The 21,952-nt window shown below is 35.7% G+C and overlaps 1 long non-coding RNA gene across 1 annotated transcript; it reads left to right on the top strand.

Annotated features, from left to right (window-relative positions):
- The first annotated feature begins 4,698 nt into the window (after window positions 1-4,698).
- On the top strand, window positions 4,699-6,099 carry LOC143074411 (uncharacterized). The gene is made up of 2 exons (XR_012977840.1): window positions 4,699-5,018; window positions 6,027-6,099. It is a non-coding gene; the product is annotated as an uncharacterized LOC143074411 (long non-coding RNA).
- The last annotated feature ends 15,853 nt before the right edge of the window (window positions 6,100-21,952 follow it).

Raw genomic sequence — 21,952 nt, forward strand, 5'->3', positions numbered from 1 at the left:
TGATTAGGATATATATCCTTGTTCACTTATTAATGAAGCCACACCTCAAATGAACTTTATGAAAAAAAATACTTTGCCAAGGTATTGTGACCCCCTACCATGGTATATTGACCCCCCTACTATAGACCTTTAATTTAGAAAAATTAACTCTTTTGCATAGTAATTATACTATCAAGAAGTAGTTTGTATGTATTTAACTTGCTTAGAATGGTATTTTGAAAATTTTACTTAGCCATGGTATTTTGACCCCCTGCCAGGGTATATTGAACCCCTACTATGGACCTTTCGTTTTAAAAGCTCTTGCTACTGTAACTCCTTTGCAACAACATCATAATTCAAAAAGTAGTTTATAAGTAGTTTTTATGTATTTTACTTGCTTGAAAAAAATAATTTGAAAATTTTACTTTGCCATGGTAATTTGACCCCCTACCACAGTATATTGAACCCCCTGCTATAGACCTTTAATTTCTAATATTCTAGCTACTGCAACTCCTTTACATAGTTTATATACTCCAACCAGTGGTTTGTATGTATTTTACTTGCTTGAAAAGATAATTTGAAAATTTTACTTAGCCATGGTATTTTGACCCCCATACCATGGTATAGTGAACCCCCTACTATGGACCTTTAATTTCAAAAACTCCTTAACATAGTTATCATTCTCCAATAAGTAGTTTGTATGTATTTTTCTTGCTTGAAAAGATATTTTGAAAATGTTACCTTGCCATGGTATTTTGACCCCCTACCATGGTATATTGAACCCCCCTACTTTAGACTTTGTATTTATAAAAAAAAACTCTTTAACATAGTAAATATATTCCAATAAGTAGTTTGTATGTATTTTACTTGCTTGAAAAGATGTTTTGAAAATTTTACTCAGCCATGGTATTTTGACCCCCCTGTGGTATATTGAACCCCTTACTTATAGACCTGTCATAAAAAAAATTTGTAATTATTCTAACTCCTAAACATAGTAATTATACTCCAATAAATAGTTTGTATGTCTTTTACTTGCTTGAATAAAAAATATTGAAAATTTTACTTTGCCATGGTATTTTGACCACCCTACCATGGTATATTGAACTCCCTACTATACATCTAAAGACCTTTAATGCTAAAATATCTAGCTACTGTAACTCCTTTACATATTTATTATACTCCAATAAGTAGTTTGTATTTATTTGACTAGCTTGAAAAGATGTTTTGAAAATTTTACTTTTTAGATTAACTGAGCCATGGTAATTTGACCCCCTCCCCCTTTTTTACCATGGAGAATTAAAACTTAAGTCTACCATTCTATATAAATATGTCAAATTTCAAAGAATTAAAGTGTCCAAGCTACATGGTCTAGTTATAATGCTTTAAGAAGTTTTTTGATTGAAATTTTGTTGGTTAAGACTTCAGAGCACTTATACCAAGCAAATATTTTTCTTTTAACCAATCATTGAAAATTGACCTCCCCTTCTTGTATTAATGATTTTTAATATTTGATTAGCTTTTATGTAATGTTAAATGTTTTATTAATCATCTAGAATGAAAAAAACAGGGGGGTTCAATTTACCATGGGGGTTCAATTTTCCATACAGGGGGGGTTCAATTTACCATAGCGGTATTTTGACCCCGGGGTCATTTTACCATGGGGTTCAAAATACCATATGACACCGGAGACTGTTTATTGTTCACATAAACAAGGGTCTGGATGGCTGTTCTCCATTTCTTTATCATTTAATCTTTAAGGTCATTTGTCTCTATTTTTTATGCTTTTTGTCTATCATTTCTCTTTTCTCAATATATAAATTAGCACACCATTAGTCCAAATAATTATGACGTCTGGCTAGGATATTTTAATTTTATTCTGGGACGTAGTAGGAAGGTGTCCCAGAAAAAATTAAAAATAGCCTTGTCAGACGTCTAATTCATTATACTTTAAGCCATATAGTTCTCTATTTTGTAAACCCTGAACTAACCGTAAAATATGTTGGATAGAGGTTTAGGTTAAAATTAAACTATACTAATGTAGTTGTTATATTTTTCCTATATTTTGTGGGTTTTTTTTTTGTCACACACTTATTGTGTTTAAATAAAAATATAAAGCCATGCATACTAACCTTTTTACTATTCGAGACAACAAAACAAATTGCACAAATGCTTTACACAACCGTAATAATTTAATTAAAATTTAAATGCTAGTAACATTGAGAGGCCAAAATTCAAGTTTTATTCAAAATTGAAGTCTCACGCTGAGAAAGGGGTGTTTATTTACATGTGGTCTGTGGAAATTTACTTGATTTCAGCATCGAAAAGAGGCAAATATATAGCCATAACCCGATCTGATCAATACATTATGATATGGATATTGTTCATATCTTTCTACTAACCATTAAAAGTAATAATACTAGGATTTCGTGAGCTCCGAAACCTGGATCTGTTGAAAAATGGCGTCAATTTATGCGGTACCACGATTTCCCGAGAAATACAAGAAAAACATTATATCCCCAAAACAAACTGATATATCCCGAGAAAAAGATTTTTTATGGTGTTATACTACTTTTTATAGTGTTATATTACTTTTAACAATGATGTGTGATGGGTATTTATGCAAATATTTAGGGACTCCTATCATCATAGATACTATTTTTGGTCATTTTATATTTTAATAGCCAATAGGATGCAAATGTGTCAGTTATTTTCAGAAGGGGAAAACACCCGACATATTTTATCTTCCAAAATAACAACGTAACTTGCCATTTTCAGAAGGGGAAAACACCCGCCATATTCTTATCTTCCAAAATAACAACGTCACTTGCCATTTTCAGATGTTTGTTTCTTGTAAAATAAAATCTCTTAAGAAGAAAAAATAGCATGGTCACCTGTAAAAAATACCTAGTATATAACTAATTGATGATGAAATGACACAATTTTAATTGTCTTTAATAATAAATTTCTTGAAAAATCACACGTACACGGTGTAAACAAATTACCGAGATGGCGCGATACTGTCGCCGTCTATGTAAAAATCGCGATTGTCGCCCTTGAATTCTTGTCCGTTACTTCATATTAATAGGCCACAGACCACAATTAATGACCCCGCTTTTCGTTGTCCACGAATATAGTTCCCTTTTCCTTAATTTTTTTTCTTTCCCTTCTTCACTCATTTCTTAGATTTTTTGGGGTGGAAATGAAAGAAGAGAGGTGAAATAAATTTGTGGATGTTGTATTTAAACTGATTTGGATATGGAATGAGTGATTAGGCCAAGTTTAAAAAGGTCATATTTACAGTTTTCGGAACATCTCTTGACTTGTCAATAGGGGTACGGATGTGTATTGGCTAAATTTGTAAAAGTGATTGGTTCAATCTTTCTGAATTTTGGATATATATTTGGACTAGGACTATACATTACACACACAAAAAATTTGACAAAAGTGCATGGTGCAATTTTGTTAATGATACAAAACGTTATAAAGAACTGATACAGGAATTAATTGTGGTCTGTGGCCATATGGAAGGAGGCGCAGAACTGACGTGTGACTTTCCCCACTGATAGTCATTACGGTGAGGTTGTATTCCCTGTCATTCATTTATCATCCACGCACGAACTTGTCCCAGAAAAAAAAATATATTTGTACATTGACCTCACTTTCAAGTATAGAGATGTGATTTTTTTCTGAGACAAGTGCTTGTTGGACCATCCACAAGAACTTGCGGTCATCCGATGTTTAGTACTTCAGTTCTGATTATCATTATTCCAAAATATTTCCTGTTTACAATTATTATAGTCGTCCAGGTAACAGATTAAGGTTCCCGGTTTACAAAAATGCCATCTTTCCAGGGGTAATAGAAAGTAACAAAGTCCATTTTAACCTTTATTCAACATTAAGTTTTAAATGTCTCGCCTGAACCAGTGTATATATATCTGATTATGATCATCATAATCTTTATTAAACACGAGGTTGTAATAAATAAGATGAAGTAAGAGAATTAATAAGACAACTCTTACGTGGACATATTGGTGCTAAATTAAAAAAAAATGTACACAAGAAAATATAAATATAATGATTTTTGTCGATAGGAGTCAGTCCGATATGCGGTTTAAATAGAACAAAAGAATTCGACCTCTTGTGTTTAGAAGGTAGAAAAGTGTAACGAACTTTGTATACGGTTGTCAAGTTGTCACAAAAGTTACTTTCCGTAAAGTCATTATAAATATTTTCATTCACGTTGTTTAATTTTCATATTGTACAATTGTTCACAATGCAACTTGCAAACAATCGTTTTTAAAACGACCATAAGTCAAGCTGTTACGTCATTTAGGGGGTCTCCTTATAAACTGCTACTTTTTTTTGCTCGACATAGAAAAAATCTGGGAAAAATTGCAAAAATTGAAAAATGAATTGTCAATCGTTTAAGACCATTCCCAAATTGGCACACCTAAGTTTGACATTTGGACGCAACTTCAAAGTTGGATGTTATATGACGGGGTTTTGTTAATTAATTTACGCATCGAACACACCCGTCCTATATATGTAACATCACATGACTTTTAAGTGATTAAAACTATTTTAAATATAATATTTACATGCTTGACATGTTTTTTCTTAAATAATTACAATTACACCGACAGTCATAATTTTTGTATTATTTAAAAAAGTTTTGTTACACATTTTGTTACACCTTAAGATATACAGTAACCTAGTCTCGATCATCCAGCCGCTTTATTTTTCAAAGTAGAGCGTCTGGATGACAAGTGATATAAAAATGGTAATTTATGACATTCGGAATAGTATCGGCTTTTTTAGCTTGTTGTCAAAGATAATGTCCAAGACGAATAACCAAGAAGTTGGTTATTGACTTCGGAAGAAATGACATTACAATAATATTATTGAAAAGCCCGAGTGTACCGATTGTTGTTTAAAGCTATTTATATATTTTTGTGACGACATACAATTCATGGAAAACACCATACAGCATGGCTTACATGGACATGGAGGCGAAGTAAAAACCAGCACATCCAACCTTGGTAAGATGTTATAACAACACACACTGTAACATAAATTGCAAGTAGTAGTTATATTCTTTCATGCATGTCCGTGCAACGAAAACGAGTTTATAATTATACAATAAATGTCAGTTGTAACGTTATGTTGACTGGGACCACTCGATCAGTCGTATACGTTATAAATACATTTTGGGTTGATGTGTACTAGTATCGTTAACTTTATAAATACTTGATGGAAAACTGCTTAAACGCCGAAATATCACCTTAATCCAAGATATGTTTGTTGTATCTATCTAAATCTTGATATGTGTAAAAAAAAAAAGGGGGGGGGGGGGGTAGGAGAGATACACAATGATGTACACTTTCAAAGAAAAACAAACAAAGTGTATCTAGGAGATGCTAGACGATTTTATACTAAATGGTCAAAATGATTTGTACATTAGATTTTCTGCAAAACAAAAGACAGTTAAACAATATATTCAGCATCAATGAAAAGAGGTGTAAATGAGGCAGCAACCAGTGAATCCAATGCCATAAAATACCAAAAGTAGTCTAGATATCGTCATGATTAACAGTTTATCATGTAGACTAAAACAAAAAGTGAAGATAAAATTGCCAAAAGCTCAATGTTACACAAATAAGGAGAATCGATGTGGTGTGAATACCAATGTGAACTATCCACTCAAGTTCAAATCAATTGGATGTGAGTAATTATAGGCAACTGTATGGCCTTCAAAAATTAGAAAAATCCATGCATGATTTGGAAAGAGAAAATAAACAGGGAATGTGTCAAAGAGACACTGGGAAACCCGAGAAAAAAGCAGTAAACAGTTCGATGCCACCAATGGGTCGGGTCTTCAACGCAACAATACAATCTTGCACCCTGATGCGGGATTCAGCTCTCCCCAGGACAATCATTTATACAATATATTTCTATGATGGCTTTTTTAAACAATTTTTTTCCCATATATATATGCTATGCTGGTGACTAAAAATTAATAGGATTTTAATATTTACTTTCTTTTGTAGACAAACCAATGATGATTTATGGACACAGATTTTATGTGTAAAATGTGAAGAATTAAAAAACATGTAATATTCAGGATTTTCATTGTATCATAACCATGCTTCAATTTTATAAGAACAAAGTTCAAACCGAAAGATTTTTTTTTAATTACTGAAGCATCAATCAGTATAAATAGATCACATTACCAAACATGTTAGGTATACATTATTTTGACAGCCGCCACAAATCGAAAAAAATACACAGACGTATATTGATTAAATGAAACAAATATCAAGAAACACATTGTTGTCAGACATGGTAGGGAAATTAGATTTGTAATAACAAATTAAAAATCATATGAACAATTAAAGAGTTAGTTTTTACGGTTGAATTGTATCTCATTTTCATGTGGGGTCTTTTTATAGTTGAATATATGATACGGAGTTTTCTTGATATTGAAGGTCATGATCACATTTGCGTATATCCATGTCATTTGAACTCTGCTGGGTTGTTGCCTCGTTAGAAATCATACCAATTTCCTTATTTTTATTTAAAAGGTTTACGTGAGAAGTTTTTGTTCTTGTGAATCTATCCTTTATTGCATGCTAATACATGATGGATATTATAAGAGTTGGAGAATTAGAATACACTTTTGAGTTAATTTTTTTTTACAAGTTATTATGCAGTATGAGATAAATCCCATTCCATCTTTTCCATGTACATGATTCAAACATGCATTCAAAGAGTATTGGGTTTCATGACTGACTGTTTAAGTTCTATATTTCTCCATGGACACGGGCTACGCTTGCAAAGTGGTTTTGTGTGAAGGTTGGTTCCTACATATTTTCTTCCTTAAAGGATTAGGCGATTATTGGTGAAACAGCTAAGAAACATTCAGACTATTCTGTCGTTTGCAGTTTAAAGATCAGTTACTTTTGTAAATAAAAATTGAGTTGGCTTATTGTGTGATTTCGCTGATCTGCCAGTTATACCTGTTAAGGAAGTTTTTCTACATACGCAATCTTATAGTATTTTTATGAGATGTTTTTCTTTACATAGATGTAACTTGATGTGTGCTTTTTGGTAAGGTGAGTGCATCAGATTTATAAAAAAGGACATCATAATGGACGACATCAAAAGTTCAATGAAGGATACAAAACTTAATTCACATAGTTTTGTCACTGACCCCCCTAACCCCCTCTTAACTTTATTTGGGAAAAATTGATTGACCCATATGGATATATGTAAAAATCAATGTCGGATAGCCAAATCTTGCAGCAGTTCAACCCCCACCCCCAAACTATTTGAATTAATTTTTTTTTTATCTTACATTGATCTTTTGATGTCGTCCCTAAGTTATTACAGGAATTTACAGAAATGAGAATAATGAGACAAAACAAGCAACAATGGATAAAAAATAAAGAATAGAAACTAACGGTGACACAATATACTGATGGTTCGTTGCTTAACGTCCAGTGACAAATATTTCATGCATGTTTAGGACGATGTAATAAAATACAAAGAGAGAATAATGGTATTTTATAGTATGAAGATAAGGGAATAAAGTGGACAGGTGTGCAATAAAATAAAATAGTTTAATCTTTGGTTACTTTTTTATCGGCTTGTGGTAAATAATGGTAATGTTCATGATGAAAAAGAAATTAACAATAATTATATAAAGGAGGTAATACACGGGTTGAAGAAATTATGACTCACTAAAAAATAAGGGTATATTCCTTTGAAGAAGAAATATAGTTTAAGTATAACGGTCAACCTACGGATCCCTTTTGAAGTGTACAGAGAGCGTGGTATCCTCTATACACGCACAGTGGAGGATCCAGAACTTGTTATTAGAGAGGGGAACTACACACACTCTTGCTACAGTGTTTCCCTACATAATCAACCACATTTTTCCTACGAAAAAAAATGGGTGGATCCGCCTATGACGAGTGCTATAATATTCAGTTACACAGGGCCGTAACTAGGCCTCAGAATAAATCGAGGAGGGCGTTTGGGTGCCGCCGTCTGCGGTACGCAGGTAATGGGGAAACCAGCCTGAGGGGTGACACAACCAGCCAAAAACTAAAAAAGTAGTTAATGATCAAGTCGAAGATAAAAACCATGACAAAAAAAGAGTAAAACTTATATAAAGTACTTTTAATCCAAAAAAATATCTGAATATATTTAAGCACGGCCAATTAAAGCTTAATTTTGACTCTTAGATCTTTATTACATGTTTATAAATCACTCAGTTTCAGACACAGGCACTTGTCGAAGAAACAAAATTCCTATGATACATTTTTGTACCTAAATATATCGCATTTAAGGCCTGTGGTTTCAGACAAGAACTCCGAGAACAGGAATACGTGTGAAATGTTTTTTTAAGCAGTTTTATTTATTTGACGTTTTACCACCAGCAAGTTTTGGGCAACATAGAGTGAGCTACAAGAATGTCATATACATGTACATATACTACACTGTTTTCTGCTGTTGTTTTTTTTTAAATTATGTTGGGGATAACGGAAGTGCTATTTATAGTAATGTTCTATATTTAATTATTTGTTACGCCCCCTATAAATATTTGACCAGTCCGGTTAATCACCCCAGACGCTATATTTAAATATGCGTCTGGGTAATCGAGACTAACAGTAACCCGGATTGGTTGACCATTGTGAAGTTGAGTTTTTTGGGTAGCATAGATTTATATCGTTGTATTCCTTTTGTTTGTGTTAACCAATGGTCGTTCGGAATTATTTTTTGTAATGTAGTTTGCGTCTTATTTCTTGAGTGTCATATTTTGGCTATGTTTGTGTTCGATCATACAGTATAATAAGTCGGTGGTTGCCCGCGAATGGATTTTTTTTAATTTCTTGTGACTCTTTGCGTCTTATTTGCTGATCGTAGTTGGTTTTTTTGTTTTGTGTCATGTGGAGATATGGTGTTATTTTGTTTTTCTCTTGATGTGTTTGCATCTTAAATTGGGATTGCACTGAGTTATTTCATAATTTCTTTTGTGCTAAATTTTCGATACATTTTTAGTCTATCTTATAGCATCTTACAATTGTCCGACGACATAATGTGATACTTTTTTTGTTCGCCAATATTATTCATACGTTTCATACGTTTTGAATTTACTATTTATATCTTATTTTTTCCTTAATAATAGTTTATCTACAGTCGAAAATTTGCTAGACATTAACATGATTAAGAGTCTTAACTTATTTAACAGTTTAACATTAGACTAAATTTTATTGTAGTAATTTTCTTGAATAACCGTCCCACTGTTAGTTGTATGTTAGTTTTTCACAACCCAGAAACAGATTCAAGGATATCAAAGTTCCCTTATATGATTTTTTTATCGTATATGGTAGCTCACTCTATTTGTCTCATACATGCTCACTATTACAAGTCACAGAGTCGGATTTAGTGGGCCCATTTTCAGAAAAAAAAAATTGGTTGGTTATATAGGGAATCACTGAAGCCTGACGGAATCGCCCCTCCCCTTTTTAAGGCAGTCAGTGGGCCCCCTCTTATGAAAATTTTATTTGATCCACCACTGAGTCAAGTACTATAGTATACACCGGTGTCTTCATATTTCATGTACAACACATGCGTATATATATTACTTGAGTGTGAAACATGCAACAATACTCTACCAAAGCAAGCCAGGAAACAATCCATCAACAAGGAAGTAAGTTAATCCTTGAACTTCAAAGGGTTTTCTTGTTTGAGCGCGAACATTTATTGTCCAATTCTCCATCAATCATTTTTCTTTCTTTCAAAACTTAACACTATAAGGTTTTAGAAGATCAGAATTCATAATATTTAGACGATATTTTTTTAATGAATCTTACTCCTCACTCTTTTTCACAATTTGAAGTTAAATTTTCGTTCCCGTATGTAAATAACTAGCACAAAGACTTTCATTATTATTTTTTTTTTCATTTGAAGACTTCCATCGCACTGTTAAAACCAATATTCAATGACCGATCCAGAATTTTACATTAGGAGGGGGTGGGCGCTGACTGAGCTTAGGAGAGCTCGCTCCAGTCCTGCTTCAGTGAATCCCGTTTGTTTAAGCTAACAACATTTTCCGACTAAAGCCCCAGTTAGATCTGCCTATATGCTTGAAAACGTTGTTCTTATACATACTTACCTCCATGTCATTGTCTCAAGTCTACAGTCTCTGCACCGAACACTTACAATCGGCCAAGCTGTTGATAAGACGGTGCTTAAAGGAGCAGGGGCTTGGGTTAAAATTGTACTTACTAGACAGTCTTTGATAATCTGTTACAGTTTTGTGCAAGAGTTAGTCCTTTGTTTTTTTTTTAATAATAACACAGAACTATTATGATATTATGGAAAATATCGAGTTTGCTTGATATTGACAAATCAAAAACTCAAGTCACATGGTAATGTTTGGGATGCTTAAACCTTTGACATATTCTGTAAGTTTGAAAAATGAATATACTAAAGACCTTTTTAGGATGTTAACATTTACGGTTGACTGGCATATTTTATGTAGAATGTACAACCTGATTAATTTAAAAAAAAATGATGATTCTAAAAAATAACGAAAATTAAGCATAATTTATGTATGCTCTTTTAACTGTTCTTGAACAGGGCTCCAATTTTAAAAAAAAGTTCAGATTATCAAGTTCTTTGAAGAAGAAGAAAGGGAAACTAATGGCACTGCTATATCATCTCAGAAATTATATAAATTATTACCATCAGTATTGCAAGGCTATATAAAGGATGCATTTACATCTCTTCTGTTATGGATACGTTTGACAAATTCTGTATATAAAAAACAAGTTACTTTTGCGGCATAACTTTATTCATATAGATTATTTCTCCTACATATCTTTATATATTGCTTTCTTTAGTTCAAATTGGAATCTCAGATAAGCATCTAGCTGGTACTTTAAAACCTCTCCTCTCTGTTCCATGTCTCTGGTCGACATGTGTACTTCAGAATAATTCCTGGCTGTCAGATGTATAGCAGAACTTTCACATAACTTCTTGATAAAACTGCTGTCTTACTCCCTTTTCAACACTGCAAACAAAACATCGAACAGGCAATTAAAGAGGGGGTTGCAACCACATGTTCCCCGTACAAACGGATCGGAACTTTCCCGGATCTGGCACTGGATTTATACATCAGATGCGTCATAAAATATAAACGTGTTATTAAATATACTAGAATATGAAATAAAGAAAAATATTTAAGTGGGGAATAGCTTGGGTCAATACCTTTAAAATGAGCTAGGTCCGGTTCGGAACTTTGCCGTAGGGATATGCCGAAGAGTACCGAATGTGTGGTCGATATGAAAAATACGTAAATGGGCAACTTTGAACCTCTGTGGTGGCCAGACGGGCCCGGATCCCAGAAAAATATTTAAGTGGGGAATAGCTTGGGTCAATACCTTTAAAATGAGCTAGGTCCGGTTCGGAACTTTGCCGTAGGGATATGCCGAAGAGTACCGAATGTGTGGTCGATATGAAAAATACGTAAATGGGCAACTTTGAACCTCTGTGGTGGCCAGACGGGCCCGGATCCCAGAAAAATATTTAAGTGGGGAATAGCTTGGGTCAATACCTTTAAAATGAGCTAGGTCCGGTTCGGAACTTTGCCGTAGAGATATGCCGAAGAGTACCGAATGTGTGGTCGATATGAAAAATACGTAAATGGGCAACTTTGAACCTCTGTGGTGGCCAGACGGGCCCGGATCCCAGAAAAATATTTAAGTGGGGAATAGCTTGGGTCAATACCTTTAAAATGAGCTAGGTCCGGTTCGGAACTTTGCCGTAGGGATATGCCGAAGAGTACCGAATGTGTGGTCGATATGAAAAATACGTAAATGGGCAACTTTGAACCTCTGTGGTGGCCAGACGAGCCCGGATCCCAGAAAAATATTTAAGTAGGGAATAGCTTGGGTCAATACCTTTAAAATGAGCTAGGTCCGGTTCGGAACTTTGCCGTAGGGATATGCCGAAGAGTACCGAATGTGTGGTCGATATGAAAAATACGTAAATGGGCAACTTTGAACCTCTGTGGTGGCCAGACGGGCCCGGATCCCAGAAAAATATTTAAGTGGGGAATAGCTTGGGTCAATACCTTTAAAATGAGCTAGGTCCGGTTCGGAACTTTGCCGTAGGGATATGCCGAAGAGTACCGAATGTGTGGTCGATATGAAAAATACGTAAATGGGCAACTTTGAACCTCTGTGGTGGCCAGACGGGCCCGGATCCCAGAAAAATATTTAAGTGGGGAATAGCTTGGGTCAATACCTTTAAAATGAGCTAGGTCCGGTTCGGAACTTTGCCGTAGGGATATGCCGAAGAGTACCGAATGTGTGGTCGATATGAAAAATACGTAAATGGGCAACTTTGAACCTCTGTGGTGGCCAGACGGGCCCGGATCCCAGAAAAATATTTAAGTGGGGAATAGCTTGGGTCAATACCTTTAAAATGAGCTAGGTCCGGTTCGGAACTTTGCCGTAGGGATATGCCGAAGAGTACCGAATGTGTGGTCGATATGAAAAATACGTAAATGGGCAACTTTGAACCTCTGTGGTGGCCAGACGGGCCCGGATCCCAGAAAAATATTTAAGTGGGGAATAGCTTGGGTCAATACCTTTAAAATGAGCTAGGTCCGGTTCGGAACTTTGCCGTAGGGATATGCCGAAGAGTACCGAATGTGTGGTCGATATGAAAAATACGTAAATGGGCAACTTTGAACCTCTGTGGTGGCCAGACGGGCCCGGATCCCAGAAAAATATTTAAGTGGGGAATAGCTTGGGTCAATACCTTTAAAATGAGCTAGGTCCGGTTCGGAACTTTGCCGTAGGGATATGCCGAAGAGTACCGAATGTGTGGTCGATATGAAAAATACGTAAATGGGCAACTTTGAACCTCTGTGGTGGCCAGACGGGCCCGGATCCCAGAAAAATATTTAAGTGGGGAATAGCTTGGGTCAATACCTTTAAAATGAGCTAGGTCCGGTTCGGAACTTTGCCGTAGGGATATGCCGAAGAGTACCGAATGTGTGGTCGATATGAAAAATACGTAAATGGGCAACTTTGAACCTCTGTGGTGGCCAGACGGGCCCGGATCCCAGAAAAATATTTAAGTGGGGAATAGCTTGGGTCAATACCTTTAAAATGAGCTAGGTCCGGTTCGGAACTTTGCCGTAGGGATATGCAGAAGAGTACCGAATGTGTGGTCGATATGAAAAATACGTAAATGGGCAACTTTGAACCTCTGTGGTGGCCAGACGGGCCCGGATCCCAGAAAAACATTCAAATGGGGAATAGCCTAGGTCAATACCTTTGAAATGAGCTTGGACAGGTTCGAAACTTTGCCGTAAAGATATTCTTAAGAGTTCCGCATGTATGATTGTTGAAGAATCTCAATTAATGCGTTGTGTTTTCTATATTCGTTTAGTTGTAGTGATAGGTAATGAATAATACAATAACGTCACTCACTATAACGTTATAGTTACAACGTTACCATAGCATAATGTTTGTACTTTGAGTTTTTTCCGACGTTCTTGGGGCCGAGAAAACTGAAGTATGTAACGAAAAATTACACGGAAATGTAAGTTCACAATATAGATCAAAGAAATTTAAATTAATGTCCATCTCAAATTAAAGAATCTAGTTCCTTATTCTCAACTGATCACAACTAAAGTTCATTCATGGATTTTTTTTTCTGCCACATACGGTGGCTTCACTCAGCCTAATTTTCCTTATGCGTAGTAAGTTTCTTTCCTGTATCTATTTAGCGTCTTGACTCAACCAGTTGAGGATGTGCTCGGTCGTCTAGGTAGCAATTTACCTTCTTGGAAATTTTCCTCAAATGGATGATCTACTTTGTACGAGCCACGAGTAATTTGTCTTGTGGTCTTCTTTTGGCAACGGTCGTACCTGAAGGTATATCATCTGAACGGTCATGTTTCCATAGCAACTTTGCCGTGGACTTTCCTTTTTCGCTGTGTTCTTGTCTTTAATGACGTTTACCATAGCTGTAGATGTTGTCGGATGGTTGATGTTTTTATTTATTAGTCCTGATAACACACATCCGAACTTTGACTGTACAACGATGGGTCCTTTTCCTCTTATAACTCTGTCCTCGATAATTTACCAGTAGTAGTCGTCAATTTCGAAACGTTCTGCACTTAAGTTTAAATGTGTCAAGTTCCTTGTAGTCTGTGAAATCTTGTTTTAAATCGGAACGGCAATCTCTGTAACAATGAGTGTGTCGATATGGACTTTTTCTCCTGTTTCGGTCTGTAACTGTATTGTTGCAGTGTCTAATTAGTTGCGAACCTTCTGGGATAAATCTCAAATCACAGACGAATGAATGCTTACTTTCTGTAGGATTTATTTCTAATTTATCAGTTAATTTCTGAGTTATAAAATAAAAGAAGGCTGTGCTCCCTCGTCAAATAAGATGTTACATTCTACTTCTTGGTCGTTATTTTCAACTGGTGCAGTTGTTGTTTTCAGAAGAATGTCGTGACTCTGATGTGATAAATACATTACTGTAGTCTCGTTTGATGTTTCAACTACGTTGATTGCTGACTGTTGTATTGTAGGCTGCGGTGTCACACCTGGAATTACCTCTTTTCCTTTACATATACTAGTATGATGTATTCCGTTACACTTTTTGCATCGTTCAGTAGACTGGCATGCGGCCACTTGGTGTGACCCTTAACAGTTAAAGCATAACTGTTTCTGTTTTACAATTTGATTTCTTATGTTTGCGTCTGTTACTTCAGGGCACTCCGTCGGATAGTGCTCAGCTAAACAAAATATACATGTATGTGTATTTACCTTCTTACGTGTGTCTGTGAATTTTCTCTTGTATGAATGTGATTGCGTACCCATAAAAAGTGCAGTGGCGTACAATATGTCTAAATTCATGACTCCATCGCCAGCTTCAAGTATTTCAATCTCTTTAGTTATTTCTTTTCGTAGATTTTTCAGTATCAAGTTATATCTCCCGCGTTTTCTTGCAATAGATTTTCTTTTGGCAATCGATAACTTGTCCAAAACTAAAGCGAACCATACATCTCAGGTGTTTGACAAAGTGACTCTAATCCTCGCACATATGATTCAAGTTTGTCTCCGTAAGACCTCAAGCTAAATGCATCATTTGTCGGTGCGGGTAAGCTCATGAGTGATTTCATCTAAGCATTATGTAAGCATTAAAAATTTTGTGTGGGTTTCAAAATCTCTCTCTTATCAAACAAACGGGTGTCTCATAATTGGCGTATGTAAGAGCAAATCCTGCTATGGTTTGGGTGGCGGTTCAAATAAGCTGGGCTTTCAGATAACTAAATTTCTGTATTGGTGTAAGGCTACTATTTTAGTGTATAGTACATTCGTAAAAGTCCCAAAATGTGCTCCACTGCAAAACATACCCGTCAAAATGTGGCTAATCTAATTTAGGTAATCTATGGTTTATATTACTAAATACATTTGGACTTGGGCTGGTGGTTGTATATACGAACATTCTTCCTGCTCTGTTGCCGACATGTATTGCCTTTAACGTCAGTCACGGTACCATAAATGTTACAGAATCTCAATAAATGCGTTGTGTTTTCTATATACGTTTAATCGTCATGATAGCTTATGAATAATACAATAACGTCACTCACTATAGCGTTATGGTTACAACGTTACCATAGCGAAATGTTTGTATTTCGCGTATTTTCCGACATGATTATTATGAAAATTATGTTAAGGCACAACTTTAAACCCCAATAGCGGTCAGAATTGCCATGATCCCAGAAAAATATTAAAGCTCGGAACTTTGCCGTAAAGATATGCTAAGAAGTTCCGAATATATGGTTTGTAAGTAAAGTACGTTATATGAATTTCGGAACCACTGTAATGCAGATGGCTCAGGATTATATAAAAAAGTAGTGAATAGCCTGGGTTCATACCAGTGGTGTAAAATAGAGAGTGCTGTCACACTTTCAATTTTAGTAATTAACAGTGAACGTGAAAGGAAGAAGGTGACAGGGAAAAAGAAAGTGACGTCATATCAGTAAGTAAAAGTAATGACATTACACAGGTAAATTAGCGTCATGGTGTAAAAGTTAAAGTAGTCTGATTTAAAACTGTTTACAAAGGTGTTTAACGTTTTAGGATAAGGTGTGTAAGGGTAAGGGGTGTTAGGGTTATAATTTGAATAGGAGTACAGGGTGATGTTTTTTAAATCGAAAAATAAACAGAATATAGAAATATTTTTATAAGTATTAAGATAATGATGGCATCTTATATTCATTGATCTGAATACCTTTGTCACAAAAGAAAAACAAAAATAGAAGGACCTGCCAACAAGTGAGGTGAACCAAATTATTGACACTACAAATGTGGATGAAATATTTTGTGATAGTTACCTACTAATCCTGAGGTCAAGGAAGTGGGTAACAAGTAAGATGTGGGCTTATAGTGTCTTGTAGTACGAAACGAGAACGTTGGAAGGACCGTTCATCAGACGTACGATCGCCTACACCCTAATTAGACAGAAAACCGCGTAGAAGTACGTGTCCTTGTTTTCCTTTTCACATCTAATAAACATTATATTAAAAAAAATACCAGTGGTGGTTAGGGGTGTAACATTGAAAAATAAATCATCATAAAAGACATGTGTGTGTAAGGTATTAATTTATTAAATGAACAATGGCATTAACAAACAAAAATATACCGGGTCCGCCTAGATTGTCATTTAATATACATAATATACATAATAAAGAGGTTGCGCTAGGTTTATAAAGACAATACCAACTGGACATTTACAAATAACGGTAAACTAACTACATCGAATGGCAAAGGATTTGGGGTTAAAAGGATATAGTATAAACCCAAAAAGAAGTGTTGGTAAAGCTTATTGAAGACAAAACGCATCAAGTGTTACCCAATAGAGATGTGTTCACTAAAAATGAATTAATGCTAAAAGAAACTTGGTATACCTTATAGATCTAGGTAAAGGAAAAAAGATTTCAACAAGACATAGCTAAGGAACCTGTTATTAAGGTGAAAGATGGTAGAAAAGAACTACAGTGCGCATTGAACCATTTGTTAATTTATTTTTAAGGCCAGTCGAAGTGCTTTACATACATTTGATTAGTAAAATTTCAGAAGCACACAACTTAAAGTAGGCATCGATGGTGCTTCTAGTACAGTTGGTAAAAACAAACCTTGCAACAGGTGACAGTCCACGTTTTAGGTCAACTCAAGTTAGTATTACTGAATCAACCAACTAAGACACTGAGCTAACAGTAATGATAGAAAAGGCAAAAGAAAGCATCGTAACTTGCATGCGTGAACGTAAGTCATATTGTAGAAGTACACCTTCATATGGATAATGTGTGTCCCTGAAGTGTAAGTCTTACCTACGCCTTTCAGTAAAACTAGCACAGAAGAAGGCCATTATTAACGTGAGCTCAAAATCACATCATGAAGAGGTGGATCAGAAAAGTACATTTTTCGAGTGAGTCAATACAAAAAATAGGAAAAGGAGTTGAACAAAAAGAGGGAGGGGCTAGTTATTGTCCTTGAAACATATTGACCAAATTTTAAAGGCTAATTACTACCATGTATACTTTACGTGTTTCGGTATGGTGTTGAAATAAACAACAACTATTAAGAAAATTTGTGTAGTGTACCCGTTAAGAATTCAAAGAACATCAGAAAGAATAGAACTCACACAAACATGTTGTATTTAACCAATGCTACTAAACAACATTAATGTTGGATAAAAAGTTTATCACATTTGTTCAGTCCTCAAGTGTCATCCCACAATGGTAAAGTGTGTTTGTCGAAGATGTATGAACCACTGTTGAAGTGAGAATTTTTAGACGAACATTTAGTGTATCGTGATAATCGGAATGGAGTGAAAATCGAGATTCCAGAAGAAGATACCTTTACAATATCTTACAACATAGTACAAACGTAAAATGCGATTTCCTTATGTTATTTATGGTGACATTCAATGTAGCTCAGAACAGATAGACACTTGCCAACCTGACAAATTAAAAGCTTTCACGGATGGTAACCAACAAAATACACCTTCTGGTTTTACTACCGTGTCAAGTATGCTCATGGGGAATACAAAGAAACAAAAGTGTACTCAGGGGAAGACATTATCAAGAGATTTGTGGCTTGCATGGAAGAGATAATGAAGGGGATTGCAGACATGTACATTGATAAAAAGACCTGGTGATGACTGACGAAGATCCCCAATGTTTTACAGCGAGTTAAGATTGTCACATGTGCGATGATGAATTAGATGACGACAAAGTACGTGATCACGAGCACTTGACAGGTAAGTATCGTGGTGCAGCACATAAAAAAATGTAACTTAGACTGTCAATTATCTATCTTTGTTCCCATTGTGTTTCATTACTTAACAGGGTATGACCCCACTTGTTCGTAAAGGCGTTGGGGTTTACCGATGGTGAAGTGAATTGCATTCCCAACACTGATGAAAAGAACATATTTTTTTTTCTAAGAAAGTGGATGGGTAAGAAATGCTTTGCATTGATTCGTGTAGGTTTATGATAAATTCGTTCGACACCTTATATAGGTAGCTAAGAATGTAAAGTTGAACCAAATTTAAGGTATGAAAGTCGTGATTTGGGTAGTACAATGAATAAGTGATAAAAAAATGATTATCTCACGGTTTCATGAAGGGTCATTACAACATGACGAAAACACAACTAATATCTGCTGACCGACTTAACAATGAACACATTAGTGTGGCTGACTATGCTCATGTACAACATGTGTTTACCATTTTTTTTAGAAATTTGAAACAGTGTTGTTCCCACGGGTTGGTATTAACCAAAATGCATCGTTTGTCAAAATTTTAACAATCAATTTGGCTTAAAATTTTCATTGACCTGAACACTAACCTTAGAATCATAGCCAGCATCGTATCTGAAAAGTATTCTTTTAAACTGATGAACAACTCAATGTTTGAAAATACCCTGGAAAAGACACGTTAACGGGTGAATATAATATTAATGGCTTCTGATAGGCAACCGTTGAAACTAATAGCTAAACCCAACTGTGACCAATTCGTGGTGTATAACGAGTCAATGGTAGTAGTAAACATAAATAAAACCAAACTAAAGTTTGACAAGCATGTATACTAAGGAGCATTCATCTTAGACATTTTAAAGATTTTAAATGTACGACATTCATTTGGACTTTGTGCGTAAAACCAACGGGAACAAAGTTCGACTACTGTTTACCGACACTGATTGTTAAGCATATTAAATTCAAACCGACGACTTTTACAAAGACATATCTCACATTCAAAACAAGATTGACACATCAAACTATTGTATGGACAATCCGTTTTTGGAATTCCGACCAACGTCAACAAAAAAAAAAGATTGGTATGCATGTGGTGGTCAAATGATGGCTAACTTTGTAGAGCTTCTTACAAGATGTGCTAATATCGAATGGATGATGGTCAACACACCAGGAAAGCTAAAGGAACAAAGAAACAAGTCAATTGACAGAACATTACATTTAACAATTACAAGACGTATTTGGTGACCTTTTAACCCTTCCATTATGAGACCTGGAACCCATTGGACGTGTTAGTTTAAGACGACAACCAGCAAAGTGTATTGTGATTCTTACGGACTTTCATTCCCCCTTACGTAATGGCAAATTACTTGAAACTTAAGATCTACTACATCACCGATGAACTTCAGATAAGAGCACCAGTGATCTGTGGACACTTTTGTTTGTACATTGTATTTGTCACAATTGTTGTCTGAAGGAAAGCCTTGATGAAGTTGCGTTTCCAGGACAGACAAATTTGGACTTTATGGAAATTGAGAAATAAATAGGAGTCAATTGCTTGAAGAATTAAACATGAACAACAATTGTATCACTAACATTAAATCTCCGAATAATAATACGGATGTTGCAACAAAACGACGAGTCATACGTCAATTGAAATACTATAGGAAACAATTAAAATTACAATTACAATCCGCGTGTAACCAGATGTAGAGGGATATAAAATGACTAGAGATAGGATATGATACAACCATTAAAGAACTCGAGAAAAAGGAAGATGAGTTTAAGACCTCTCTGCACCAAGAACTCGAGGTAAATCAGATTAAAAACTCGACACATAAAACATTAATGAACTCTTGAAACTTAAGTTGTCAATAGAAGCTTAAGAGCAAAACAAGGAAGATCTAGAGAGTCTGAGGATGTGTATTATATCGAAACATGCTGATGGGAGATTAAAAGCCGTTAGTGGTTTATTATTTGGTAAAGACGTAGCCCAGATGTTTAAGAGCATTCACCACAATACTCGTATAACGAAAGTATCCTTTATAATCTTGGGCAAATTGTCAAAGACTATACTTGCTAAAAGGTTGGTACTCCATATCTGATTGTTTGAATCAAGAGTTTAGGGACTTAGGTTACCCTTTTCATTGAACAAAGACCTGTTTCACCCCAAACCTGTTGTTTTCGCAAGACCTTTCCGATGCGATTCAAATCCTGAACCGTCTTTTTAAATTAAGGTTCATAAAAAGGACCTTATTCTTCTTCGTCAGTAAAATCCTTGATGCGATACCTTTGGGCTAAAGTGTTTAGCCCTTAGGACAACAGCTAAGACTTTTCTCGGTCCACCTTTTTAAACATTCTTTTCTTTTAAAGTTTTAAAACTGTGCCCGTCCCCTACTTTAAATTTAACCTGTTTCAATGAAAGAAGGTTACCATACAAGTTTCGTACACTTTATATTCGTGTTCTTTTTTAATAGTATTCTTAGAAGCCATCTTAATTGATCTATATTTGGAGGTGTTGTACTAATGAAGGCGATTATCCACTATAGGAAATCTAAGGTGTGCCTTAACGTACTTTTCATATAAACCACACATGCTTTTGGAAATCTTAGGCTTATCTCTACGGCAAAGTTCCGAACCATACCTAGCTCAGTTTCAAGGTATTGACCCGAGATGATCGCCACTCAAATATTTTTCTGGGATCCTGGACCGTCTGGCCACCACAGAGGTTCAAAGGTGTCCCTTAACGTAATTTTCCGTAATAAACACACATTCGGTACTTTTCGGCATATACCAACGGCAAATTTTCGAACCGGACCTAGCTCATTTCAACGGTATTGACCCAAGCTATTCCCCACTTAAATATTTTTCTGGGATCCGGGCCCGTCTGGCCACCACAGAAGTTCAAAGGTGTCCCTTAACGTAATTTTCCGTATTAAACACACATTCGTTACTTTTCGGCATATACCAACGGCAAAGTTTCGAACCGGACCTAGCTCATTTTAAAGGTATTGACCCAAGCTATTCCCCACTTAAATATTTTTCTGGGATCCGGACCCGTCTAGCCACCACAGAGGTTCAAAGTTGCCCATTTACGTATTTTCCATATCAACCACACATTCGGTACTCCTCGACATATCCCTACGGCAAAGTTCCGAACCGGACCTAGCTCATTTTAAAGGTATTGACCCAAGCTATTCCCCCACTTAAATATTTTTCTGGGATCCGGGCCCGTCTGGCCACCACAGAGGTTCAAAGGTGCCCCTTAACGTAATTTTCCGTTTTAACCATATGCATACATTCGGTACTTTTCGGTATATACCAACGGCAAATTTCCGAACCGGACCTAGCTCATTTTAAAGGTATTGACCCAAGCTATTCCCCACTTAAATATTTTTCTGGGATCCGGGCCCGTCTGGCCACCACAGAGGTTCAAAGTTGCCAGTTTACGTATTTTCCATATCAACCACACATTCGGTACTCCTCGACATATCCCTACGGCAAAGTTCCGAACCGGACCTAGCTCATTTCAAGGTAGCACTCCACAGTTAGGTGTGTAGTTTCGCATTTTGGCCCCTGTGGATTTTTCAAATATGAGAGCTAGTGTGCAATAAAAT

The sequence above is a fragment of the Mytilus galloprovincialis genome, chromosome 5, assembly GCF_965363235.1.
Source record: "Mytilus galloprovincialis chromosome 5, xbMytGall1.hap1.1, whole genome shotgun sequence".
Classification (NCBI taxonomy): domain Eukaryota; kingdom Metazoa; phylum Mollusca; class Bivalvia; order Mytilida; family Mytilidae; genus Mytilus; species Mytilus galloprovincialis.